Source organism: Bicyclus anynana, chromosome 3 (genome assembly GCF_947172395.1).
Source record: "Bicyclus anynana chromosome 3, ilBicAnyn1.1, whole genome shotgun sequence".
In the NCBI taxonomy this organism is placed as follows: Eukaryota; Metazoa; Arthropoda; class Insecta; order Lepidoptera; family Nymphalidae; genus Bicyclus; species Bicyclus anynana.
In genome coordinates, this window is record NC_069085.1 from 11,461,075 (window position 1) to 11,487,515 (window position 26,441).

Below are 26,441 nucleotides of genomic sequence, written 5' to 3' on the forward strand. Positions count from 1 at the left end.
TTGTAAGAAACCTACTTAAATAAAGGCGTTTTAATTTATTTATTTTATTTTATCAAGTTTTAGTTGCATCAGTGTTGGCAGCAGATTATTAGATAGAAACATTCAATAGATATGTATTGTTTATACATTTGTTATTCATGTAAACGAAATCGCAGGCATTTTCTAATACCAGGAGAATTTTATAAAGTCAGAGAGGCATTTAATTCTTCAGCATTTCCAAATAATGTATAGGTATGCATTCAATATTATAACACTCATTGCAAACCTTTTTAAATACAGATAAATGGAAAATGATTTAAAAAATAAAGAATAATGTGTAGCTAAGCTGAACTTAATTTAAATATTCATAGTGGTCGTTTACGGAACCCTCTTTTTGCATGCCCATCAATTTCCTTTTGTAAACAACTAGAGCCACAACATGAGAGGCAATTGTCTGTTTTTTTTCAAATACAGTGAAACTACATATTTCCAAGTAAAAAAATGGCAAAAATAAAAAAACGTATCATACCTTTTTTTATGCTTTACAAGTTAGCCCTTGACTACAATCTCACCTGATGGTAAGTGATGTTGCAGTCTAAGATGGAAGCGGGCTAACTTGTTAGGAGGAGGATGAAAATCCACACCCCTTTCGGTTTCTACATGACATCGTACCGGAACGCTAAATCGCTTGGCGGTACGTCTTTACCGGTAGGGTGGTAACTAGCCACGGCCGAAGCCTCCCACCAGCCAGACCTGGACAAATTAAGAAAATCTCAATCTGCCCAGCCGGGGATCGAACCCAGGACCTCCATCTTGTAAATCCATCGCGCATACCACTGCGCCACGGAGGCCGTCTAACGCTCTCGCGCGCGACGTACGCGTCTCCTCCCGGGCTCTTGCGGGCCCGGAGAGAAGAATAGGGTAAAGAGGGGTTAGTTGTACTTTGGTGTTACAGTAGTACATACTACGATGGTACTAAGTAGATACAGTGCTCAACCAAGTGGAAGTGATTAACCGAGTGATCAAACTGATCACCAAAGCGTGCGCGAACATTACAACTACTTTATTTCTCATCATCAAAACTGGTTGGTACTTACGTTATTGTCACTATTCATTTAAGTAGACTAATTCACAACAAAACCAATCTCGGTTTTGTGCTAGATTAGTTCAGATGAACTTCCTGTTGTTATCGGTTATAGCCAAGGCACGTTCGCTCCTTGTTTTTCCGAATAACATCCATGTTCTTGAAAAAGTACAAACTCGAAAAGTTTGCTTAACTTCAGTAGCACTCACCTTATAGGAAAGGTTAGATTAGATTAGTCTTAATACTATAAGGCGCAAGTCGAACAAGGTAAGAGTTAGATAACCGTATTACCCAGTTGTTTATCTTACTGTTTCCGGCGTTGTTTTAGTAAGCAAACCGTATTAAAGTCGTATATTTAAAATCTAATCCACGAGTTTGGTTCTTCGGCGTGTTGTTTACAAGATCTTTTTCCTTAGTCGAATGTTGATTACTTTTTAATATCGTTGTTTCTTTGTGACACATTGGAATGGTGAGCTATATATCACACTAATATTATAAAGGCGAAAGTTTGTGTTAGTGTGAAAGTGTGTGTGTGTAAGTGAGTATGTTTGTTCCTCGTTTGCGCTTCGGCTACAGAAGCGATATGGTTCAAATTTGGAATGGTAATAGATTTTACTCTAGATTAACAGAGGCTACTTTTCATCCCGGAAAAATCCAAGGTTCCCGGATTTCTTCCGGGATGAAAGTAGCCTTCCGAGAGGGTTCCGATTTCCGGATTGAAAAACTGAATTCCACGAGGACGAAGTCGCGGGCATCCTCTAGTTTTCTATATAACTGGTATTTTGTTCTTTGTGTTCGAAGTCAAAAATATTTTTTGTAGGTATTATTTTTTTTCGAAAAATCGGAAAATCGTCATTAGATCTTAGCACGACGGGTTGGAACGGAGGTAAAGTTGGACTTGCCACTTAGCTTCCGGCCAGTAATGTAATGTTAATAAGTTTGATGGTATACATCATTTTATACGTTAGTTAACCCTAACATATAAGTAAACTTGTTTTGTGTTTGAAATGTTAGGACATATTAGTTAATAATTTAGTTATTTGTTTTAATTTTAATATGATTTTTTATTTTTACCAATATCTATTTTATATATTAAGGAATATTAAAACACTTCATATTAAAATTACATTACATAAATGAAAATACATTTATCATTACATATCACATTATATCTGTAGTTTAATTAGTAATTATTTATTTTTAAATTGTAACACATATTTGCTGCTTATTTTAATATTTAGTTTATTTGAATGTATTGATATAATTAAATTAGCTGTGACGTCTCAGCCAAAAGTCAACGCCGTGTATTATGCTTGTATGTAGTGCACGGCATATGCTGAGCTGTACACCCTTTCTTTTAAGGGTTACAGACAGACATGCTTTCCATAAGGATAGGGTACTGACTGTCTGTAACTTTTAGATATGAATAAATTTATTTTCTTTCTTTCTTTACAAGTATAAACATATACCAATGTGTGTAATAATCATCATCATTATTATCAGCCGATGGACGTCCACTGCTGGACATAGGCCTCTTGCATGGACTTCCAAAAAAAGCGGTCTCGAGCTGCCAGCATCCAGCGGCTCCCTGCAATTCGCTTGATGTCTTCGGTCCATCTAGTGGGGGGTCGCCATTCCAGCACCTTGTGAAATAATAATTAATATTTTTACAAACCGCACGCACAAGAAGAGTCTAATTAATCTGAATAAATTAGGTATTACTACGGCACATATAACTCAAATTTAGCATAATTTTCAGCGTAGTTAAACATTTATTTAGCTCGCAACAGCTTGCGAATAACCGAGCCTAAAATTCTCAATTTGATCTAATTTCAAAGCGCATACATCACCGCTTCGCGTATTTCATTTTAAATGACCAAACAGATTAATTAGCTTTCCGTGCCGCGTTGTTAATTTACTGTTAATTCGTAATAATTCCATTACAAGTGTCTATCAGTAGGTGTCTAGAGTGTTGAAGCGCTATTCAATTAGTGAATATAGACAGTATTAATAACTTGTTAATTAAACGTGTACAGGTAATTACTAGAAATTCCTAATTCATTTGTGTAAATCTAGATAAAAGTATAATAATTTTAATATAAGGATGAGCAATTAAAGCAGACCCTAAGGCGATGAGGATTTTCTTGGGTTTCTCTAATTAAATTTCTTCAGAGTAAAGAAATAACAGAACTAACAGAAAAATCAAAACCACAATTCGGATTCATTTAGATAGAAACAACAAAAAATCGTGATTAAGCTTACAATTTAATTTTCCAAGATCCCATAAAAAGTGTTTGTTGTGCCTCGAACAGAATGGCTTGCGTACTAATGAAGCCAGGAACAATTGATGAGATGCTGCCTCGCCGCGGGCAGTTCATTAAATATCTCCGAACACAGCTTGCTGTGACAACCAATCTTTGGTTTTATTATACACTGATATCCAACACAATCAAGAAAACTTTAAACCTATAAATTTGTCTGATGGGATAAATCGGGTCCTAGCTCATTAAAGCCACACGGCACTCGATCGTTACAATTACATTCTTCATTATCCACACGACATGAGTGTACACGTCAATTCACATATACTCGTACAAGAATAGATGGCGTACGCTTCACTCGGAACCTGTGCTTTGGCAATGGACCTTGTACGAAACGCAGATAGTAGACTCGCCGTATACACACACTCAACTAATATTCGATGGAGATACGAAATTTATTTAATAGGTATATGGATGTCCAAAGATATATAATAAATATTTGCCACATGAGGTAAGGCGTGGCAGTTCATTTGCCGGGTTGCTCTAATGAACTGATATTATGATCATTTACTATACGTTTTATGGATAAAAAAAGAACACCTAATTTCATTTCATTAGAGGTTCTTTTTTTTCTTTTTTAACTTATATATTTCCGTAAACAGGTGTGGATTTACATCTTACTTCTAACAAGTTAGCCCGCTTCCATCTTAAATTGCATCATCACTTTCCATCTGGTGAGAATGTATACAAGGGCTAACTTGTAGAGAATAAAAAAAAACTGTGATGTTACGAATAGGTACAATGTTGTAAGGATGTACCAGTACCTCGCGTAATAGACGGAGAGCTAGCGACAGCCAAACCTTCGTCATTTATAAAAGCTGGTAGTTTGTCAGATCATGCTCCTACCATAGATAACTACCGTAGCCAATTATGGAGTCTGGTCCGTAGTGGCTTTGGATGATCGCAGTGATCATGATCACTCAACCGTCAAAGTACAAGTGTATTTTTTTTATATTTTTATCTGCATAATATAAGAAACTAGTAGACGCCGTACGGTTTCATCCGTGAGGTTCCCGTTCCCGTAGAAATACGGGGATAAAATGTATATAGCCTATAGCCTTCCTCAATAAATGGGATATCTAACACTGAAAGAATTTTTCAAATCGGACCGGAAGTTCCTGAGATTAGCGCGTTCAATCAAACAAACAAACTCTTCAGCTTTATAATATTAGTGTTTAAAGATGGTATCCCCATTCGCTAGACACTTGGCTTCTTTGCAACTCTTTGCTAGAGACCCTTAAAGTTTCGAAGGAATACATAAATGCCGAAGAAGACATAAAAAATTACTCTTCATACTGAGAACCGTCTCAGTATGAAGAGTAATTTTTTATGTCTTCTATTATCTTAAGGATCTGGATCCTTAAAACTTGCTACCTCCCAAAGCCACCACGGTCCAAACTCTATAATTGGCTTATGGTAAGAGAATGAGCTGACAAACTATCAGCTGTTATAAAATGTCGAAGGTCTGGAGTTCACGGGCGCTTAGACTATAATGTACCAGTTTCACTCAGGTGAACCTGCCTGCTATTCGTAGAGCTTTGTTGTTAGCAAAAGAGTGGTACGAGGTAACTCTTGTTTATTTTCTACTGTAGTACAAAGGGTTATCCTTGTTGAAAATGCTACACAAATGGTATTGCAAACTAAAGTAACTAGAGTTGGAAAATATGTTAGCACGAATGAACGAATTGAATGAAACTCGTGAAAATAAGTGTTTCGCGATTTTTAGGAAACACTAGATAAATATTAGATAAAGTGTTTTATTTATTATTCAACAAAAAACACATCTCAATTAAACCTAACCATAGTGCAACAGAAACCACAGTTGGTTTTACTGTGCACTGGTTATTATTACATAATACAATATTTTAAAAGTTCTAATCTATGAGAACGTTTTATATTACTATATACCTATTTATACGTATATTGGTTGGTTTATATTATTTATTTGCTATTGTTTTAAGAATTATATTAGAAGGTACCGTTGATTTTTTTAAAAATATTATTCTTGTTTAAAAAACGAGGTAAAAAACCAATCACAAAAACTTGTGGACTACGGAATCCTAATTCCATTTTATTTACTAACTTATTTTCAGTTACATATTACAAATTAAAAACCAATAAAGCTCTACTAATAGAGATGGACTTTTATTTTATTTGTCGTGACTTCAACAATACTTCACAAAAATTGACTTCTAAAATTACAAATAAATGTTCCGAATGAGGCCAGTGCTTAAAAATCTGTCGTGAATCTTGCAAATTTGCTTTGTTAGGGAAATTGCGTGTAAAATTTAAATAAGATCTAATTAAGTTAATGAAGTTAATTATCGCATTAAAGCTGAAAGCAGTCAGAATTAAAATAATAACTTGATCTTGCGTTTGATGTTACAAGCATTCGATTTACGAATTTTGGAATTTCCTTGAGGTCGGTAGGCACTTTTGTTTCAGTTAATGAAGAAAGCTTCCAAAACAAATTGCCTTCGTAATACCTGCTCGACTCTAGAATATAATTTTAATAATTCCGCAATTCAAATTCTGATGTTACTAAGTTAATTATTGTGTTAACAATATTTCATTTTCTGTACCAAGTAACAATTGATGGACTTTGGTCTATCCAAAATTGAGCCAAGCCGATGATGGTAATGGTAGTCTAAAAAGTATTATGCTAATAACTAATCATCATCACCGTTAACAACCCATACTCAGCTCACTGTTGAGCTCAAGTCTCCTCTCAGAATGAAAGGGGTTAGGTTAATAGCCCAACACTGGTCCAATGCGGATTGTTTTTTTTTCTGTCTGAATAAGTGCCGTAGAAGTCTGAATGCAGGCGATTCTTGATCGTGATGTTTGGAAGTCCCTAGTGGAGGTCCATCGGCTGATATGATGATGATGAAGTACCGTAGGCTCCATACGTGACCACAGTGACATCACCGGGCGGGTTTGGGCGAGCGAAAGAGCATTGCCTGATAAGACCCGAAGGCTGAAAGAAAGACAGAAGACGGAACGACTCACTAAGGGCTTCTCCTGTGAGACTCGGACCTCGACTTCGAGGGCCGTTCTGGAAGGGTCTCTTGGCCTGAGTGAATCAGTCCGGACGTCCCCAAAATCGTGAGTTAGAAAACCTACTACCGGGTGACGTTAGAAATCCTCCTCAGGGACCTCGGCTTCGCCCGCGAAAGCGCTGTGTTTGTGTTGCCTGAGAAGCGTTGTCTGTCGTCATGTCGTCGTCTGGATCGTAAAAGACGTTTTTGGGACGCCTCTGAGTGAGCGTTTAAGTTTGGAATGTAATTACAAGCCTCAACCACTAGTTGATTGAGCTGGGTGGCAGCTCTGTCGAAATAGTTTCGAGAGAGCTGTTTCATATAATGGGCATATTTATGTATCTATGGAGGTCATTGTTGAAATCAGCAAAGAGGATACCTCTATGATTTTCGTGACTTGCACCTTGGATACATTGCAGGAAATGGATAGACGATATCAAGGAGCTAAACCACAGACAGCTGAAAATCATTTTACATGACCGGAAACTTTACTTCACCTGATTGCGAAGTTATAATTTGAGGAAGGCACCGGATTATGATGAACCATGCCTTTCAAACTGGAACACAGCAATACTGTTTTAACGCAGAATTCATATCAGTAGTACTTTCTCCGGACGAGATCACAAAATGCTCTACTAGTACTAAAAACAATGATGTAAACAAAAAGTTTTAGTAGTGCCTGCGTAATGTTCCATCGATAGAAAATTGGGTATAAATAGAAATTGTTGCCAACGTAATCCCTAACAAAGCCTGTTATTTTGCGGACAGTTGATGCCACTTTGCAACAGGTACTTCGGTGTAGTCATGAATTATGGACGACAAGCTTTACACCACTAATTGATTCTTGAACTTTGCAACCTTTATTTGCGCTCACTAGAAAATTCAACAGAACCTTGACTTGACAGTTATATATTTAGCATTTCTTCTTTTTGTCTTTGATTTCTGTTTTAACATAGTTTTCATTTTCATTTTTAGATAAAAATGAATAAGTTATTACAGTTAGTTCATCACATCACTTAAATATTGTAGATTTGCCTTTACAGATAACTCCACCTCATCTATACTACGAGTAATATTATAAAGCAGAAGAGTTTGTTTGTTTATTTGCTTAAACAAATACTTTCAGTGTTAGATGGCCCATTAATCGAGAAAGGCTATATTATCTCCGTATTCCTAATGGAACGGGAACCATGCGAGTGAAACCGCGCGGCGTCAGCTAGTTATTTATATAAATAATATATTCATAAGCTAATCACTTCGTAAGCTATCGTTAGTTTTTTCAAGCTCATTAAGCAATGAATAGTACTGGGAGGGTATAACTACATTATGAAGGGCAATTAGCATCCACCCCTTTACGAAAACCGGGCTTTTGTGAAACTGTTATTAAAATTAATAACGACCAACTACCCCGCAAACAATACATTTGCACGATTAGTCATATACTATTGCCTCTAACCAACTTTGTATTAATTGATATTTCTTTTTTACTTACATTGGCATGTAAATAATCGCGGAAATAAAGAAAAGAGGAATGAAGTTTTAAAACCCGTAGTTTAATTTACAAGTTAAATCAAGTTGTTACAGTTTATCATTGGTAACATTATAATTCAATTACAATCGCTTACGACTGGATATTTTATATTTGATCCGATAATAATTATCTATATTAAATTATAGAAACTTGGCTTCTATTTTTTATAATAATGTAGATTTTAGAATTTAAACTATCAAAAAATCAAAATGCATTTATTTCAAGTAGGCTCAGTTTACAAGCACTTTTGATACGTCAGTTGAATATTTGTAAAGATTCTACCACCGGTTCGGAAGGCAGGTACTGCTGAGAAGAAACCGGCAGGTAACTCAACAGTTGCTCTTTAAAAAAATCATACAATATTATAATTTACAATTGATGACAACATTACAATTTAATATCGAGAGTTTTATCAATAGTGAAAACTACACACGATTTAACCTACGTGATTATTGTCAGAGTATGTTCGACTAAATGGCACAGGCCAGGTCCAGTCCTGCAAATGGCCAACCCGCATGACCAGCGTGGTCATTTACGAGGATTACCTTTTTATAACATAGAATCCGTGCAAGAGGCGTATGTCCAGCAGTGGACGTCCATCGGCTGTTACTGATGATGATGCCGGAGTTTAAACTCATACGGAGCTTGTCCATGTACCTTGTACAATGTACCAAAATTTTTTTTAATTAACTTTATTTTAATTGTTAAAGAATACCATAGGTAACTTAAGCTAACTTATCCTAATAACTATACAGATCTTGCCCACTTGGAATGATGACAAGAATACTGACTGCATTTCTGCGCTGGACAGCCAGGCTGATCATTTGCGCAAAAAATAATCCAACCCTTCTATCACCAGTCGAGGCGACTAGTCGCGGTGAAATGATTCGGTGAATTTTTTTTGGCACTGCAACTCCATGGTCCAAGGGTTTCTACTATACATTTATTTTTACAAATATGTAACTCTCAGTCATAGTGGCATACTTGTACCACTTACCGGTTTGAGCTTTTTCTGCTGCGGCTCCCGGTCTTGATTCTGTCTCACTGATATGACATGGCTAATTTGTCAACACTTCCCACATTAGGGCCACCATTTCCCAGGGAATATATTATGTACCTATAAAATATTTATTTTAGTGTAATCAAATTATTACAACGACAGAATATACACAAAAAAGTTTAATGAAAATTTATCACACCTCTGTAAAGGTATGAATAATTCCAGCAACGCATTGTGTTGTATATTTAGGACAATTAGTATCCGTCCCCGCCGTGAAGCAAGGTTTATTGTGAGTTATTCTAAAATTAGTGAGGACCAAAATACTCCGTAAACAAAACACCAAACAGACGATTAATAAATCATAGGTCTCTGCGTATTAAGAGCCGCAACAACCACAATACAAAAGCATTGTTTAGTTTTATATGAGTGATTAACAATGTACGAGAGTAAGCCGGGGTAAAATAGACCAACGCTGTTTAGTATAATTAACGGCCTTCCCTTGAGGGGTTATTGTGAAAAGAAATAAAAGTAAAGAACAAATACATAACTACAACGTAATAATAACGCCGTCCCAACCCTCTCCCTGAGGTTAGCCTCTATCGTACTTACCATTCAGAGGATGCTCGTAATCTCCTTGATGTCATCAGTCCACTTAGAGGTATTAAAGGGACCTACTCACAGGAATGTCCTACAGTGGACTGGCATCGGCTGGTACCTAATGATAATGACATTGATTTCACATATTTGTGAACAAACAGATGCATTTCCAATTCCGTCAATCTCATAATCCGATGGTAATACCTCCAAAGTTAAGACAGCTCTAAAGTCAAAGTGATGGCTTCACGTGCTCTCTAAAGCATGGGGTAAGCGCACCAACATTGCTTGTTTCTAAACTCCAAGCTTCCTTTTTTAATCCTTTATTTTTTTTCTGAAAGAATTAACGCATTGATTTCCTTTTATTGGCCTGACAAACAAGGTACACTAAACTACATTCCTAACTATTTACTTTCTTTATTTAAAAATAAAAGAACATTTGCCATATCTTTTAAATATGACCAATATTCTCATTCCCCTCCAACTAGTCGAGAAAATCTGTATTAGAAGTGGGTACGACAATAGACCAAGGGGGCGGGGATCGAAATATTTAGTTAAATATCTTTAACCACAACCTAGCGTATTTTCAAAATATACTTACCTGAGCTTTTTTTGTATTAAGAGAGACCTGAAAATTATATGTTATTAAAATTCTTCCTAAAAGATGTTTTAATACTAAAAGGGACCTAGAAATATCAAGTTTATAAACAAGAGGAAATTATCATTAACCAAATTACACGTCGCGTACATAAAAGTTGAACAGTTAATGAATTTTGTGAAGTGAAACCAGTGATATAATTACACATTATTTTAACGACTCGAGTGTCGTGTAAAGCGTACCCCTTTCGGGAAAATTCAAGAAGTTACCCCATTATTTGCGTACGCCAAAGCGAATGTATATAAACAAAGTAACACGCGTGACTGGAATAGATGGCTGGAAAATTGAACGAGAAAATCCCTCAAAACTTTCCACGCACAAAAAGTATTAGCTCTGTGTACGTATTTTCAATAATATGTAACGAGATCATGAGATGGAACGAGCTATGCTCGGAGTATCTCTGCGTGATCGAATCAGAAGTGAGGAAGTCCGCACAAGAACCAAAGTACCGATATAATGGCAATGGGCGGGGTACATAGTTCGAATAACCGATGGACATTGGGTCCCAAGGTTCTAAAATGACGATCCCGCACTACAAAGAGTAGAGTTGGTCAATCCATCACCAGGTGGACAGACGACATGAAGCGATTCGCAGGGATTTGCTGGGTACAATGCAATTTTAAAAAGTAAACCTAATATTCGTTAAAATATTTAAAATTGTAAATTTGAGCCATATTAAACTTTTTCTCACGACATTTTGAATAATTCCAGAATTCAATAAGGTAGATAAGACTAAAAATTATATAACTTATATTTGGTTGCACTTACGAGTATCATGTGAGTAAAAAATTTAAAACACCCAATTAAAATTTGAATCCTTCATAGTTTATAACTATAAAACAGACAAATTTACTCGTAATCTTAATGAAGCAGCCGACTTAAAATTTGAAACATCTCCATAAATCAATAAATGTTCCTTAAAAGATTTTGTAGCTAAATGAATGCCAAAACCTAGGGATTGAGGAAACCTAATTAATATAATGAACAAAATTTACCTCGCTATTAATTTATTTTCCATATAAATTTTATTGACGTAGGCATCTGTATTGAATAGTTCGATTAGTTCGCATATTCCATTCATTCACTCCACCGTTTCACTCTTTAACACCTTTCTACAGCTCGCGTTGCGGCCTGAATAATATAACAGCCGGGAATCCCATGAGAAATAATTCAATACACAATAATACGCATGGAATGCCAATAAATGAAATTTCCCCAAAAATGTTTTATCTAAATAAAATACGAGAAAACTGTTTTTCTTACTCATATTAAGTGGCTACTATGTCGTTATAGAATATTTTCTCTAAAATATCGTGAACTATCAAGTACAGTTACGTCACGTCATACTCACAGGCTCACAATGTAAGATATATTGAAACAAGATAGCGTCCTTTTCCGCATTTAGGTCAACAAATGCCAAAGAAAACAGTGAATTTTCTCTATTTTGTGAGTTTAGCAACGTGATATGAATCAAGGCGAGGCCCAGAGAAAAGATATAAGAAATATGCCCCTAATTCTCACACAAAATTGAACTTACCGCATTATGGAAAGATTTATTTTTCAGACAAGGTTTGGGCCTCGTCTACAGATAAAACGTCCTCGTACTTATTCCTATTTAGTTAAGACTAGGTACTGATGAAAATTCCGGGCTCCCTTGGGTATTCTCCCTTTTATTTTCTGAAGTTATAAAAAGTAACGAGATATTTTATCTGTCCTAGTGCTTCTCTCCATTGTTTGAAGGATTTTTCTTTATCGCTATTTCAAATCTTTCAGTAACCACAGAAAAACCGTCTAATAAATTCAGAAGAGTGGACAAAAAATGTTTGTACGTACTTTAATGATTTTTTTTTTTTGAAATTCTTTAACGGTATTCAGTTTTCTCATTTAGATATTTATTTATTTATATTTATATTTACAAGCAATTTCATTCACGCCGAGTTCGATTTTCCATAAATTAATACGCAAATTCAAGAAACTTAATTTTCAAAACTGTGATGCCTACCTATTGTCAAGATACGAATATTTCTCGGGTAAGTTACGTTACGTATGCTTAATTTGAATTTATTAATTGGTTATTTTTTTATGCGATTACCATCTTTAATTTTTTCGCGACAAAAAGTAATCTATTTTCTTTTTCAGTGTACTAATATCCTAATTTATGGCTCAGCGTTCTAGGCATGTAATAGTACAAATTACCAAATAAATTAATACAAAATTATAAGACAATCAGTTCAAATGGATTCTAATATTCGCACGAGAGTTGCAAAGCGATACGTTAAAACCCAGCGTTGGCGCTTAGTTTAATTCAGGGTCTATTTGAAGCGCCAAAAAATTTAAAATGCAACACTGCTCGATAAAAAAGCGTCATGTTTTAAAAACGCTGTGTGAACATATATCTACTTGGGAATGCGTTTGTTGTATTTGAACGCTATTTTAAAGTCCATTAAAAAAACTCTCGTGCAAAAGACCTAGTGTTCTCACAATCTTTTTCTAAAGCAAATATAATACTTAATTTAAACATCTATGAAGTCAATGTACTTCAATCTAGAACATTTAAAGTTTGGTCGCAAAAAGAGGTCAGTGAAAAGGACGTAATCCCTCAATTCCCGGCCTCTAACCGAATGTCCGCAAACGTACTGAGATATCTCAACGAGGAGACGGAAATAAATTTTCACGCCAACCAAAATTACCTTTCGGGGTTGTGGTTCGTATTTTCCATTTTTGAAACCGAAATTAGATTACAGATTGTAAAACCAACATTCTAGATCCGATGTGGATTTGAAGTTATTTGGATCAAACCCGTATTGCTAGTGTAGTGTGTCGTTGTTCTCTACAAGATATTACTTTGACATATTTGTACTTTTTGTGTAGCTAACTATATACACCGAAACATTCAACAGGAAATAAATTCTAAAGCAGTACTTTTTAACCAATTTCAAAAAAAAGAAGGAGGTTCTTAATTTGATGTGTATTTTTTTTAATGTTTGTTACCTCATTACTTCGTCATTTCTGAACCAATTTTGAAAATTCTTTTTTTGTTTGAAATAGTATACTTCCAGATTGGTCTCATTTAATTTTCATGAAAATCAGTTTTGTAATTTTGTGTTAAGATGAAAATAACGTGGCGCTTTCGTTCACTATGCTAGGACACACAGAAAAATAAAATCTTTGTAACAAAAAATTCAAAATCACAACAGTAAACTAAAAAGCGATAAATAACATCGTATGTCCTACCTTCTGATTACTTTGAAGGCAGTGCCAACACAGTGTTGCCGTTTAAATCATAAAGTTTTCGGAACAATGTGTATTTTGCAGGTATTTACGACGGCAGTGTCATACCACATAAAGGCACACTCTTGATGGACGGTTTTATGTGAATTGCTAAATCAACCACAGTTTTTATTTCAATCATAAAAGTGTTTTTCGGGTGTAAATGGCTCAATATTCAATTAAAAAACCAATCTCATGTGTTCGTTGTGCAATCTGCCAATTTGCTCGGACAACCCTCGATTTTTTTTATCGCTGTGTTTAATTATTATTTCCAAATAACCTGTTTGCATCATCATTCTGAAATACCTACTGAAATGTGTAAAGCCGTTACAGATCGTTTCATGTAGGATGGTGCGGGTGACAGTTCGTTTCACTCTTAAAAGTTTTCCGCGATTCACGATAATAGTACGTATTTTGAACGTCATAGAGGCGACTTTCACCGTACCCATGCTATCAGAAAATCACTTTAACTATTCAATTTCTTTCATTCAAAAATACTGAAATCGCGATTATGAAAAGGGGGATAAGGGTAGGAGGGTGAAAAATACCAAAAAACTTAACAAAAGTGAAAATAATTTGACGTATTTTTACATCTGGCAAATATATAAAAAACAATCCTAAATAAACCTAAATAGTTTGGAGACCGTTGGTCTAATCCATTAGTGAATAACCTTGAGAAATCATACAAATAGACCGGACCGAATTCTACCAGTGGATTTGAGTTAAGTTTGCTAACCGAATAAACTAATTCGGAGTAGGTATAGATAAATTCAATAAGTTAAAGTTCATAAGAATCAGTCTAGTCGTCCTTGAGCTATGAATGGTATTACTAAACCGTCTTTATGGTACCTTTATTATGATTTACATAACTTTTTTTTTTTATTCTTTAGCCCTTGACTACAATCTCACCTGATGGTAAGTGATGATGCAGTTTAAGATGGAAGCGGGCTAACTTGTTAGGTGTGGGATGAAATCCACACTCCTTTCGGTTTCTACACGACATCGTACCGGAACGCTAAGTCGCTTGGCGGTACGTCTTTGTCCGTAGGACTAACTAGCCACGGCCGAAGCCTCCCACCAGCCAAAAATACTGTTGATGATGATGATGATGACAGGGAAGCACTGGATGCAAGCAGCACAGGATGTAGCGTTTTGAAGTCCTTATAAAAAGACTGCAATGGGCAGGCCACATGATTCGAAGAGCCGAAGGACGTTGCCGAGCCTAAGGTGCTAGAATAGCGACCCCACACCGGAAAGCGCAGTTGGTCGATTCCTTACTAGTTGGACCGAGGATATCAAGCAGGTTGCAGGGAGTCGCTGGATGCTGGCTGCTCGAGACCGTTGTGTTTAGAAGACCATGCAAGATGCCTATGTCCAGCAGTAGACGTCTATCGAGTGATAGTGATGATAACAAGAGGACTATTTCCATCTGACGTATTCCGCTGAAAATTATGAAGATGATGATAATAATGAGGTAATCCGCAAAATGTAGGGAAGTATAATGTATTTTCCCCTTTTATCTAGTTTACTAAAACTATGTTCTACTCTTAAGAGTCTATCTTACCGTGCGGCTTTCAAGTAGTAAACTCATCAGGTCCTTGCGGATTTCCAGTCAAAGCTTACCGTCCAGTGACCTACTTGAGCTTTGAGTATAACATTTAATAGAACCAATAAATTAAACTTAAAAAGGGGCCAGTAAAAAGGTCAAAATCCCTTTATCCCTTAGTGAGAGTCGTAACCCAACTGAGATATTTCAATAAGATGTACGGCTGGGTAATAAATTTTCTGACGAAAAGTTTGTTTTAACTATATATAAAAAAATATTAAGTCCGAATACCAGTTAATAGCTGATCAATGATTTAACTATGTAATAACTAGACAGTGGTTTTTAGATAGTATTCTAATCATTAGACAAATATTATAAAGGCGAAAGCTTATGTGTAAGTGTATATGTTTGTTCCTCTTTTGTGCTGCGGCGTCTGAAATTTGGAATGGATTAACACACTTTCATCCCGGAAAATTGTATGGTTCCTGCGAGATTTGTGAAAAATTGAATTCTACGTCGACGGAATCGCGGGCGTCCGCTAGTTTAAATATAAATCCCTATTTCACTTGGTCACGCCATAACTTGAGAACGACTTGACCGATTTTTCATGTTCCTAAGAGTTCGTAGGAGGTCCTTAATTTAAAATTAAGGAAAGAACGTAGAAAATTGTAAGATTTTAAGACTATTAGGATGTGTTTTACTAAAACATAGCTCAATTAAGCTTTGAGCCATGTTTCAGTAAAAAAATTCACTTGGATGAAATTTGACATAAAGATAGATTGAGAGTGCGGTTTAGCACTTTTATCCCGATATTCGTACAGCAATAGGATATATGCGAATAAAACTGCGATTCACAATGTGTTGGTAAATATTTTATATAATAAGAAATAGGTAATAATATCGTACCAAATTATTGAAGGCCCAATTCAACATTTCTTTACTTTTTCGAAATAAAATTATTGGATACCCTCTAAATGATTTTATTTACTCCTTCCTCCTAAATAAAATAGATACAAATCAGCAAACTACCACTATACTATAAGGTAGTGTCCATGTAATCCACATAAACATTTATAGAATTGCTAAACGAAGCACATTTTCTGAAAATCATATTATCATACGTAGTGCTAAAGTTCTATGATTATGTAAATAATAACGGAACAAAATATTTATGAACATTTTACCATTATGTCTGAGTATTCTGAACTTCATATCAACAATGGGAGCGCGAGTTGTGAAACTTTGAAGTAATTGTTTAACTTTTTGACCCGCAGACGTTGTCGCCTTTATATAACGTCTCTTTTTATTTTGAAGGCGTCATTTTCTGTCGTAGTTTTTAGAAAAAAATAATGTAATTTGTTTTTTTTTTATTTTACATGTTTCTCTCAAATCAAACTAGTCCTCGTTAATATGTAAATTTTTAATAGAACGAAAAATATACAAAAATAACATTTCTTAATTATTACGTGAGTTGTACAAAAATATCATTAATAATACTGATAAAAACTATTGATTACAATCGTATAAAATATACATACATAAAACCCTGAATCTATATCAAAAATAATAGGAACACAATTAAATGTAGATGTCCGATATTATTAATTATGAAGATGTCATAGATGTAGGTTGTAGATTAAATGGAGTAGGCAATTAACGTTGAGTTCCACAAGATATACGCCCTCGCCCGCCCGCCGATAACACGCCCGGCCCTTATCACTACATGCTTCTTACCGTTTGTCATAAAATTTATCACCGATGAACGGAAGCTGGCGAAGATCTCCACCGGATTCGGAATTAACGAGCCGTGAACTCGTGAGCACGCCTCGGCTCTTTTCTTTCAGTCACTCACACGATCACAAAAAATAATACACTTATACATTTTCAAGTCAACACTTCACAAAAATTTTCCTTTATTTACTCAATCCATAAGTCATAAGAAAATCAGTATAGTCTTCTAATTTTATTATTACACTAAAAGTGTTTTGCAAAGAGCGTTAAAGTCAAAAACGTTTCATAGTTCAGCGTTTACAAGCTCCAAAGTGACACTGAAGCAATTCCATGTAAGGAGGTTTGAGGTTGTAATGTTGTCGCGCGCTGCGTCTGAAATGTCAAACGTTGCGGTGCGGGGCCGAGGTGACGGTGGGGCAGTCGCTCGCCTGGCGGCCAGCTGCGGACTGCGCGGGTGACACTGAGTGTACTCGCGAGCCGATCCGCCCGCACCTGCGGCTGCGGCGCACGCGCCCCGCTGGGATCGATACCCCCCGCCCACACTACGACCCCACCCGATGGGGTCCACCCACACACGCATTCGTCGCGACGCAACTTAAGACATGCTCGCTTCAGATGTCCTCCCGCAGATCCTCTACTTTTCTAGTGCGCTAAACAAATGAATGTAAAAGCTGTCACGAGCAAACACAGTTGAGTAACTTTTAAAAGCACAAGGTATTTTATTTGCAAACATGAGCTACGAGTATACCATTTAAAGGTTTTGAAAGGAACTTGTAGACTAAGTAATGACTTAAGCCTGTTATTAAATAAGTTCAATTTTATAATATTAACTAGCTAACGCCGCGCAGTTTCACCCGCGTGGTTCCCGTTCCCATAGGAATACGTAGGGAGGTCCTGAGATTAGCGCGTTCAAACAAACAAATAAACAAACTCTTCAGCTGTATAATATTAGCATAGTTAATTACAACGTCTAAAAATACCGTTTAAATAACAAAGCAAAACTTAAATATTTAGCTGCTAATACGAACCCCATCCGACGTTTTTTAAGGAGATAGAGTGGAGAAGGCAATTAATAATAGGATGGTGATTAATGTTACTAGTTACGTTATCTGTAGCTAAACCCCGTAGCTACGTTATTAAATGTGTCATAGTATCTGGCGATGCCGGCACAGTTTATGACACACATATACAATCAGCAATATAGCTAAAAAATGCTGATATATTCATTTTTTTATAAAATATGCGTTGAGTAACGATTTTTAATACCACTCTACCATACTCGTATATTTTCACGGTTAATGTTTTACTGAAATAATCGACTTTTCTCTATTGCGTAATTAAAATTACTGGTACATGTATATAATAATATGTAGATATCCTAAGTTCTATTCTCGGTTCTCATCAATGAAATAAATAAAATAAAAATAAGAATTCCGTATAAGAATTTTTCATTTATTTTTATTAACGATTTTTAATACCACACTTTACCATTCTCGTATATTTTCATAGTAATTTTTGACTGAAATAGTCGATCTTATCTTTAATGCATTGATATCTGGTGCATTTCTATAATAGTATGCAGATAACCTAATTTTTATTATCCCTTGTCATCCTACATATAATTATAAACGCGAAAGTTTGTATGGATGTTTGTTTGGGTGTTTGTTACTCTTTTACGCCATACTGAAGCGATTTGGCTGAAAATTGGAATGGAAATAGATTTTACTCTGGATTAACACATATTTTTATCCCGAAAAATCCATGATTTCCCGAGACTTGCGAAAACTGATGATTTTGATGATATGAATGTTTGTTACTCTTTCACGCCTCGACTACTGAAACGAATTAGCTGAAATTTGGTATTGAGATATATTATAGCATGGATTAACACATAGACTACTTTTATTCCGAAAAATCCATGGTTCCCAAGGGATTTGTGAAAAACTAAATTCCACGCGCACGAAGTCGCGGGCGTCCGCTAGTCAATTATAAATTCTCAAATAGCTCCAGTTTTTAGTGTTCTGTTTTTTTCCGTGAAAATTTACGTACGTAAATTAGTGTTTCGTGTATTGCCTATAATAGTACGTAGCAAGCTATTCATCATCATAATTAACACCCCATATTCGGTTCACTGTTGAGCACGAGTCTCCTCTCTGAATGAGAGGAGTTAAGCCGTAGTCCGTAATGAACATAATTGAAAGTTGGAGGTGCATGCCCGGACCAGATTCGAACCTACGCCCTCCGAATCGAAGGCAGAGGTCATATCCACGAGGCACATATCACGTCTCAGCAAGCTATTAACCATTCCAATTTACCGCTCCATCATGTATTCGTCATTTACGGCCAGGTCAACCAAACTCTGGATTGTCCTAAAAAGAAGAAAAATGAAAATTACACAAAATGTTAAATCACTTCCGACAGTGTATTCGACGGTTCGCCATTGTCACGTTGACCCATCTCATCGGAATAGATAAGAAAAATCCTAGACCTCGAACCCAGCCGACAACGTCTTTACCCTCTTGACATAATAGGAACACAAGGCCATTGAAATATAAAAAAAAATATTCACACTTACATTTGACCTGCTCCAATACAACGGAAAATCGTTGAAACTGACCGCGTTTATTTTAAAACTCCAGTTTATTTTTAAATACGATCGAACGAACGGAAAGATAGGTTTAAGTTTCTGCCTTTGATTGTAATGATGTTAATGTCAAAAATAAAAATAAAATTGTTGCACACCACACTAGTTTATTGCATACGTTTTTATAATAAACCACATAAAGCCACTGGCATGTCTCCCAAAAATTTCAAAGTGTTTATTAAACGCAAGCTTTTAGGAAAGTCTTATTATAATGTTAATTATTATATAAATTATAAAAAAGCTAGGTGTTAAACTTTATTATACGACTGTTGCTTAGTTAGTTTAGTTTTCGACTATTACCACCATTAGATTAAATTAAATTATGACAAAACCTGACTTATTAAAAGTGCTTGTAAACTAAGCCTAATTTAAATAAATGAATTTTGAATGAGATATTGCCAACCAGACAGTATTCGGCCGGTAATAATAGTCGATATTCGGAATGGCATGATCAATTTCTCAGTTTTATGTTCATTTATTTTTTAAAGTCAAGTATAATCCTTATTATTTTTGAATAATCCGGTTTGCAATTGCGAAAGCTGTAGTCGCATCAGATCATATTTTTATTAACTCACGACAACATTGTAAAAATATTTTCTGAGAAATAATGCAACGGAGCCCGGCAAGCTGATAAATTTAGGACATTACGGAACGCCCCGTTGGCTTTCATCTTCGTGAAGAGCATTAAAGGCAGTAAGAGGTCAAATTATGGTATAAGTATTTTACAATTTTGTAATGTACTCGTACAAGCCAAGTTGCAATTATTTTCCTTTTAAAGGAAAAAGCACGGTATAGTGTAAGTACCTAGTACAGTATTAGGATAGTAATATTGTTGTATTTAAAAAAACTGACGGCATAATTACAACATTCGATGATGCAAAGTAATTTTTTCCCTTGTTATATTTTATATTCATTTTTTAAATGGAAATTCAAGTGAAATTATTGAATTTTCAATGTGAATTCGCGTAATTTTGTTTTTTTTGGACGCCCACGACATTGTCCGCGTGAAATACACTTTTTCACTTATCCTGCATGAACTATGAAGGTTTTCGTGGTAAAATATATACCTTTAATACCTGTAAACCAATTTTAATGAGACTTTCAAAAAGGTACTACGATCGCAAATGCTTCGAAAACTAGAAAAATGTATGAAAATGACAGATCTTGATCACCTGACCTGTCGATAGCAAATGTCATTCCTATACATTGGCTACAGGGGCAGGATATCTACCTGCTTGAAAGTCCCATAAAATTAAACTGGTTCAGCTGTTTCAGAGATTAACATGGACAATGAGACCAACAAACATTCTAAAAAAGTTCATTTCTTCGTTTTCTTAACGTGTGAAGTATATGTGTGACAGAACAAAGTCTTTTATAATTCCTTATCAGCTGATAGACGTCCACTGCTGGACATAAGCCTCTTGCATGGACCTCCAAGCACAACGATCTCGAGTCGCCAGCATCCAGCAGCAGCCGCTTTTAAAATTACAGACATACAATTCAATTGTATTTATATGACGTAGGTATTAATATTAATGAAAACTATTTTGGAAAATTAACAAACAACTCCTATACCACTTATTTCAAAAGTTTCCTATACTCAAGAAGCACGCGGTCGATTAAAAAAACAAAGTTAATTGAAGCCACAGGGTAAGCAATAACTGTTTCTATAGTTGCGGGGCCCCCCAAGGAGTTGCATGTGGAAAGGCAATCCAAATTTATAGCTCGCTAAATCAGATCCCAGAGCCATTACAGCCTACCCACCGACGAAACGCTATCAAGATTTTTACGTAAAATTAGTAGATTTACTTTGTTACTTTGACCTACAAATTGTTTTGCTATGACGGCGTCGTTAACATGAAAATTTTATATAGACTGTAAATAAACTGCGGCTCCGTGCGCTGTTTTGTTGTACACAAATCTTGCAGGAATGTTGTATAATTTGTGTGTTAATCCAAGACATAGTCTATCAGGATCTAAAATTTTAATAATTTTTGCACTAAGAACCCGTACATTATAAAATAAAATATAATAAAAAATAAATATAAATATAATTAAAATAACTGCTACAATATAATTTTATTAGCGTAGCAATTATACGCTAAATAATACTCGTATTTATAAAACAATTTGATACAATTAAAATAAATATGCTCAATTTTATGCTAAAAAATGAACAGTTTATTACATTTATCTATAAAAACAAATAACAAAAATCCATTCAACGCCTGAATACAAAACATTAACTTGTAAATAAAATATTGTCCAACTCCTCTAGAGGTAATATTATTTTCTTATAGGCTTTTTGAATTCCTTGAGAACCCTTTGATGTTATGCGTGAATATCGTTACCAAAGCGAATTATTTTTTTAAATAACAAAATACATTTTCTATATATTTTATAAAACCTTTGTCAATAACATGGTCATCAAATATTATTAGTATTTAAAAAAACATCAAGTTTTGGATTCCCTTTCTCAATCAATGATAATTTTATACTATAGATCGGTTACGTCCCTACAAAATCACCGCAAAAAGTGATCCGAACTTAGCAGATATGCACAATTGTGTCTTTAACTCCATTATATATTTATGTATATAGTTTTTATACTTCCTGAACACACAACTCGACATAGTAGACGACATTTAGGTATTATTTGTTTAAATAACGTTCATTGTTGACCACAACTAACACTGAGTTGACTAAAGCTTCCTCTTTTGTGCGCCTCATTTTTCATGCGCTAGTAACACATCTAACAGTATTTAATATCGTTGATCTTAATAAATAATGATGAAGAGGTTTAACACCACGCTACTATGAAATCATTATCTATACTGAGTTGAAAGATACATTTAAAATATACTTAAATCATCACTTCAAATGGTCAGCTTCGTGAAAATATAGTACCATGGTTTATTATGAACTACTACATATTGCTTACAGAATTAAAGGTAACCTCTGTTTTGTAAAAAAATATGAAGAGCAAATATTTTTTTTTTGGTTAAAAAGTTAGGCTGTATAAGGGAACAATCTCATTTTACACATTTATAATCATCACCATCTTCGGCCTATGTCATGAGTTCTCCACTGCAAGTCGCTTATTTATATTATAGAGCCTCAAATAGCTCAACGGTAAGAGCGGTCTGACTCATCACCAAAGGGTGCCGGTTCGATCCCCGTCCCGTTGGTCTATTGTCATACCCACTCCTAATACAGTCTTTCCCGACTAGAGCGAGTTAGAGGGAAATGGTAATATTGGTCATATTTAAAACATTTAGCAAATATTCATTAAAAAAAAATGGTATGGATTTTCAAGTACCCTTTAGAACCGATACTCAATTTGTATAACACTCGATCCTACCTCGACCTAAGATGTAGAATTCTCGTATTTAGTATTTATTTATTCTGCGGCTGAGGCGTTTCAACAGTGCTGCAGGCTACAGCCTGATGTAGCGTCTGTAGCTGTCTACGTAGGATATGCTACGCCAGTGCTACGAATACATAGTGGTAAAAAACTACCTGTAGCACTTTTCTGGTGACAGTGAGTTTTTAATTCGTCTTTATCTCTCTCGTCGTGTTAGATAGGAGAAGAAGAGATTTGAGAGTTTTACATTAAAAAAATTCGCATTTTTCAAGGCGTTTAATTTTTCTTAGATTACAAATATGCAAATTACAAAAAAACAAACACAGTAACTTACATTGATAGTCAAGAAATAAATAAATACTTTTAAAATTGTTAAAATGTAGGTATAACATATTACCAGCGTTCCGCGATTTAAAAATATTTCTATGTTAGTTGCGGCCAGTTCTAAAAATAAAATAATAATTAATGCAAAGCTATAATTTATCGTGGACACGTACAGAGGTTGTGAGTATCGTATCGTTGGAAAGCGCCTAGTTTAAAAATGTTCCTTTCAACTCAACGGTATCGGCGCGACAAAAATACTTGCCTGCCTTATATACGATATCGTGGCATATTATTTAGTCAAACTATATTTTAATTAGGTTCATATATCTCATTCTGAGAGGAGGCTCGAGCTTGGCAGTGAACCGAATATGGGTTGATAATGATGATGATATAGCATCATCATCATCATCATAATATCAGTTGATGGACGTCCACTGCAAGAAAAAGGGTTTTTGAAGTGACTTCCAAACACCACGATCATGAGCCGCCTGCATCCAGCAAATCACTGCGGATCGTTTGAGGTCGTCAGTCCACCTGGTGGGGGGTCGATCAACACTGCGCTTTCTAGTGCGGGGTCATCATCCCAGCACCTTGAGACCCAAACGTCCATCGGCTTTTCAAACTATGTGCCCCGCCCATTACTAGATAAGTCGGTGACATTGGTTCTTCTGCAGATCTCCTCATTTCAGAGTTACTCCGAGCATAGCTTGTTCCATCGCCCGCTGTGTGACGTCATGTAAGATTTTTGATTTGATCGGCAATATCTGTATGTCTTATCGTCGAGTTATCGTGCATATTAAAAGTGAGCATATTTGCCAGGTCGAGTGCGGCGGTGTTTGTGCAGCAAACACTTACCCCTCAGCCCTCGCTCGCCACCCGCCAGCAAATCCAACCGTCAATCATCTACCGGCAACTTATTGGAAACGATTTTTATATTTAAAAAATGTTGAAAAAGTTTACAATTTATAACATGACGTTATCGTGAAAGAAAAACGTTCTATTGGAACGTTACTCGCATTGAGGGAATCGACTATCTTATTATTATTTTTTTAAAGAATATTTGTCATTGTGTTAGGAGTGAGTACGACAATAGACCAACGGGGCGGGGATCGAACCACCACCCCTCCGTGATGAGTCCGACCGCTCTAATCGTTGAGCTATTGAGACTTTTATTTTTTTATTTGTCTTAACCTTTTCGCCTAAATATTGATAATTCATGAGATACTGGGTTCAAGTCTTGCTTCGGCCTGTAAAAATATGAAATTTCTCTTCCAACAATTTCAAAAACAGGCCATATTTGGGAATGTTGTGTTACTATACTACTTCATCATTGTACCTGTATGCTGATGAGGAAAGGAGCATCCATACCTGGCTTCAACCTAGCCACGAACTTGAGCCAGATATACACAGTGTTTCCATAACGATTGCTACTAGTAATATCAGGAAAGTCAGCGGTTAACTGATATGCTGCACAACTACATGCTGCAAACTTTGTTATAGATTTGAGTAATAGAAGAAGATCCCCTTTATCTTGGAGCTCTTTCATGGAAGTACTACCGCCATACTTATTTCTGCCTCCAATTAATTCTGCCTTCAAATATGAAGGGCATAGTAGGCAGGTAACTTAACATCCATGTCTTAAAGTTGATGGACACAGTGCGAATTTAATAGGTCGTGTTCCATGCATGTTATACAAAGTATTGTTCAAACAAAACAAGTGGTCCGTTAACTATTAATCATTATCAACCCATATTCGGCTCACTGCTGAGCTCAAGTCTCCTCTAAGAATGAGAGGGGTTAGGCCAATAGTCCACCACGCTGGCCCGATGCAGATTGGACTTCACACACGCAGAGAATTAAGAAAATTCACTGGTATATATATAGTTGGAGGTGCATGCCCCGAACCGGATTCGAACCCACACCCTCCGGAATTGGAGGCAGAGGTCATTTCCACTGGGCTATCACAGCTTTCAATAGAGAAAATGAAGAAAAATACACTGCCTACCCTGAGGACTCATTACGAACTCATTATAGGAAATAGATTTTTCCTTTTGGTATAGTTTACACTATAAGTACCTTAGTTAGAGCACTAATTTACGTGACGTCATGACTAAACATAAAGTATCTACATTTAAAACTTAACACAGCTAGTCAGATCTTTGTGTTTTCAAATACCTTTCAGATACGATTGAGACAATGCAGTGACGAGAAAAAAAAGCAATTCATAATATAAGCCGCAGTAGAAATGTTTACGTTCCCGTAATATTTGTAAGCAATATGTGGAAGTATGCAAACGAGCTGTGCACAAAGAGGCGACATACCAACCGACTTACTCATAACGCAATGCCATGCCGTCTCACAAATATTTCATAGTCTGCGTCGCGTTTATATTTATTCTTTATGTTATATTTTGTACAATTATTATAGGAAAGGCCGCAAATCATTTCAGGTGGCCAAAAACGATATTGGATGACGATAAATCTAAGATCGCCCATAATACTATATACAGGATGCTCGGGAGTATTTTCCATAAATTCAAGGTGTTTACGAGTCCACTTATAGAAGCCTAACTACATAACTAATAGTTTTTTTAACTTAAAAATAAATACTCCTTATGTTTTCATACAAAGTAATTCAAATAATTCCGAGTATCCATATAACACTCTATTTTAAAATACGTCAAACTAGGCTACGTCATAATTATAAAGATAAGGGAAACATTTTGTGATCTATTTACAAAATAAATTTTATTTACCCCTAAAATATTAATTTTAGAACACATGTTCCTTGGACATTTTTGTTTTTTTTTGTTTAAAATTTAAAATGTAAAGAATATAACCCCAGAGTTATGGAAAATACTCCCAAACACCCTGTATATAGATTTAGACACTATGTCAAAACAGAAATCTCATAGCGGTACTTCTTTATTTGCCTCGCTGGTCCTGTGGTCTTGGGTTCGAGTTCTTGGTGGTGTCACTCAAAGGCAGCAAGTTATGGAGAGCAAGTTAAGCCGTCGGTCCCAAACATTATTATTAACATCTGATAGTGGTAGTTAATGATCACCCTAAGCTCGCAAATCATCACCTGTAGTGGTCAGTTAAAGTAGGGTGATAATGATGATGATAATGTATTTGTCATTAGGTGCCGAAACTATTCACGGCGGAAAACATCACCAGACCAGCTCGCCTATTCACTAATTTGGTCTTTAATAACAGCCTATTAAAATAAACATCAAATCAATTGAGAAATATTATCTACCTACTGTATGATATATATGTAAGGGTTGTCAGCAGGCGCCGGACAGTTGTTACATAGAATCTCAATTTCGTCTATGTCAACTAACATCCATCACAGTTA

The 26,441-nt window shown here is 35.7% G+C and overlaps 1 protein-coding gene across 1 annotated transcript in view; it reads right to left on the reverse strand.

The window, feature by feature from the left end:
* Window positions 1-17,188, reverse strand: part of LOC112047420 (neuroligin-1-like) — a 119,219-nt gene extending 102,031 nt beyond the window's left edge. The window contains exon 1 of the mRNA XM_024084545.2: window positions 16,756-17,188. The gene's annotated coding sequence lies outside the window, so the exon portion shown is untranslated. The remainder of the gene's footprint in view (window positions 1-16,755) is intronic.
* Between the last annotated feature and the right edge of the window lie 9,253 nt (window positions 17,189-26,441).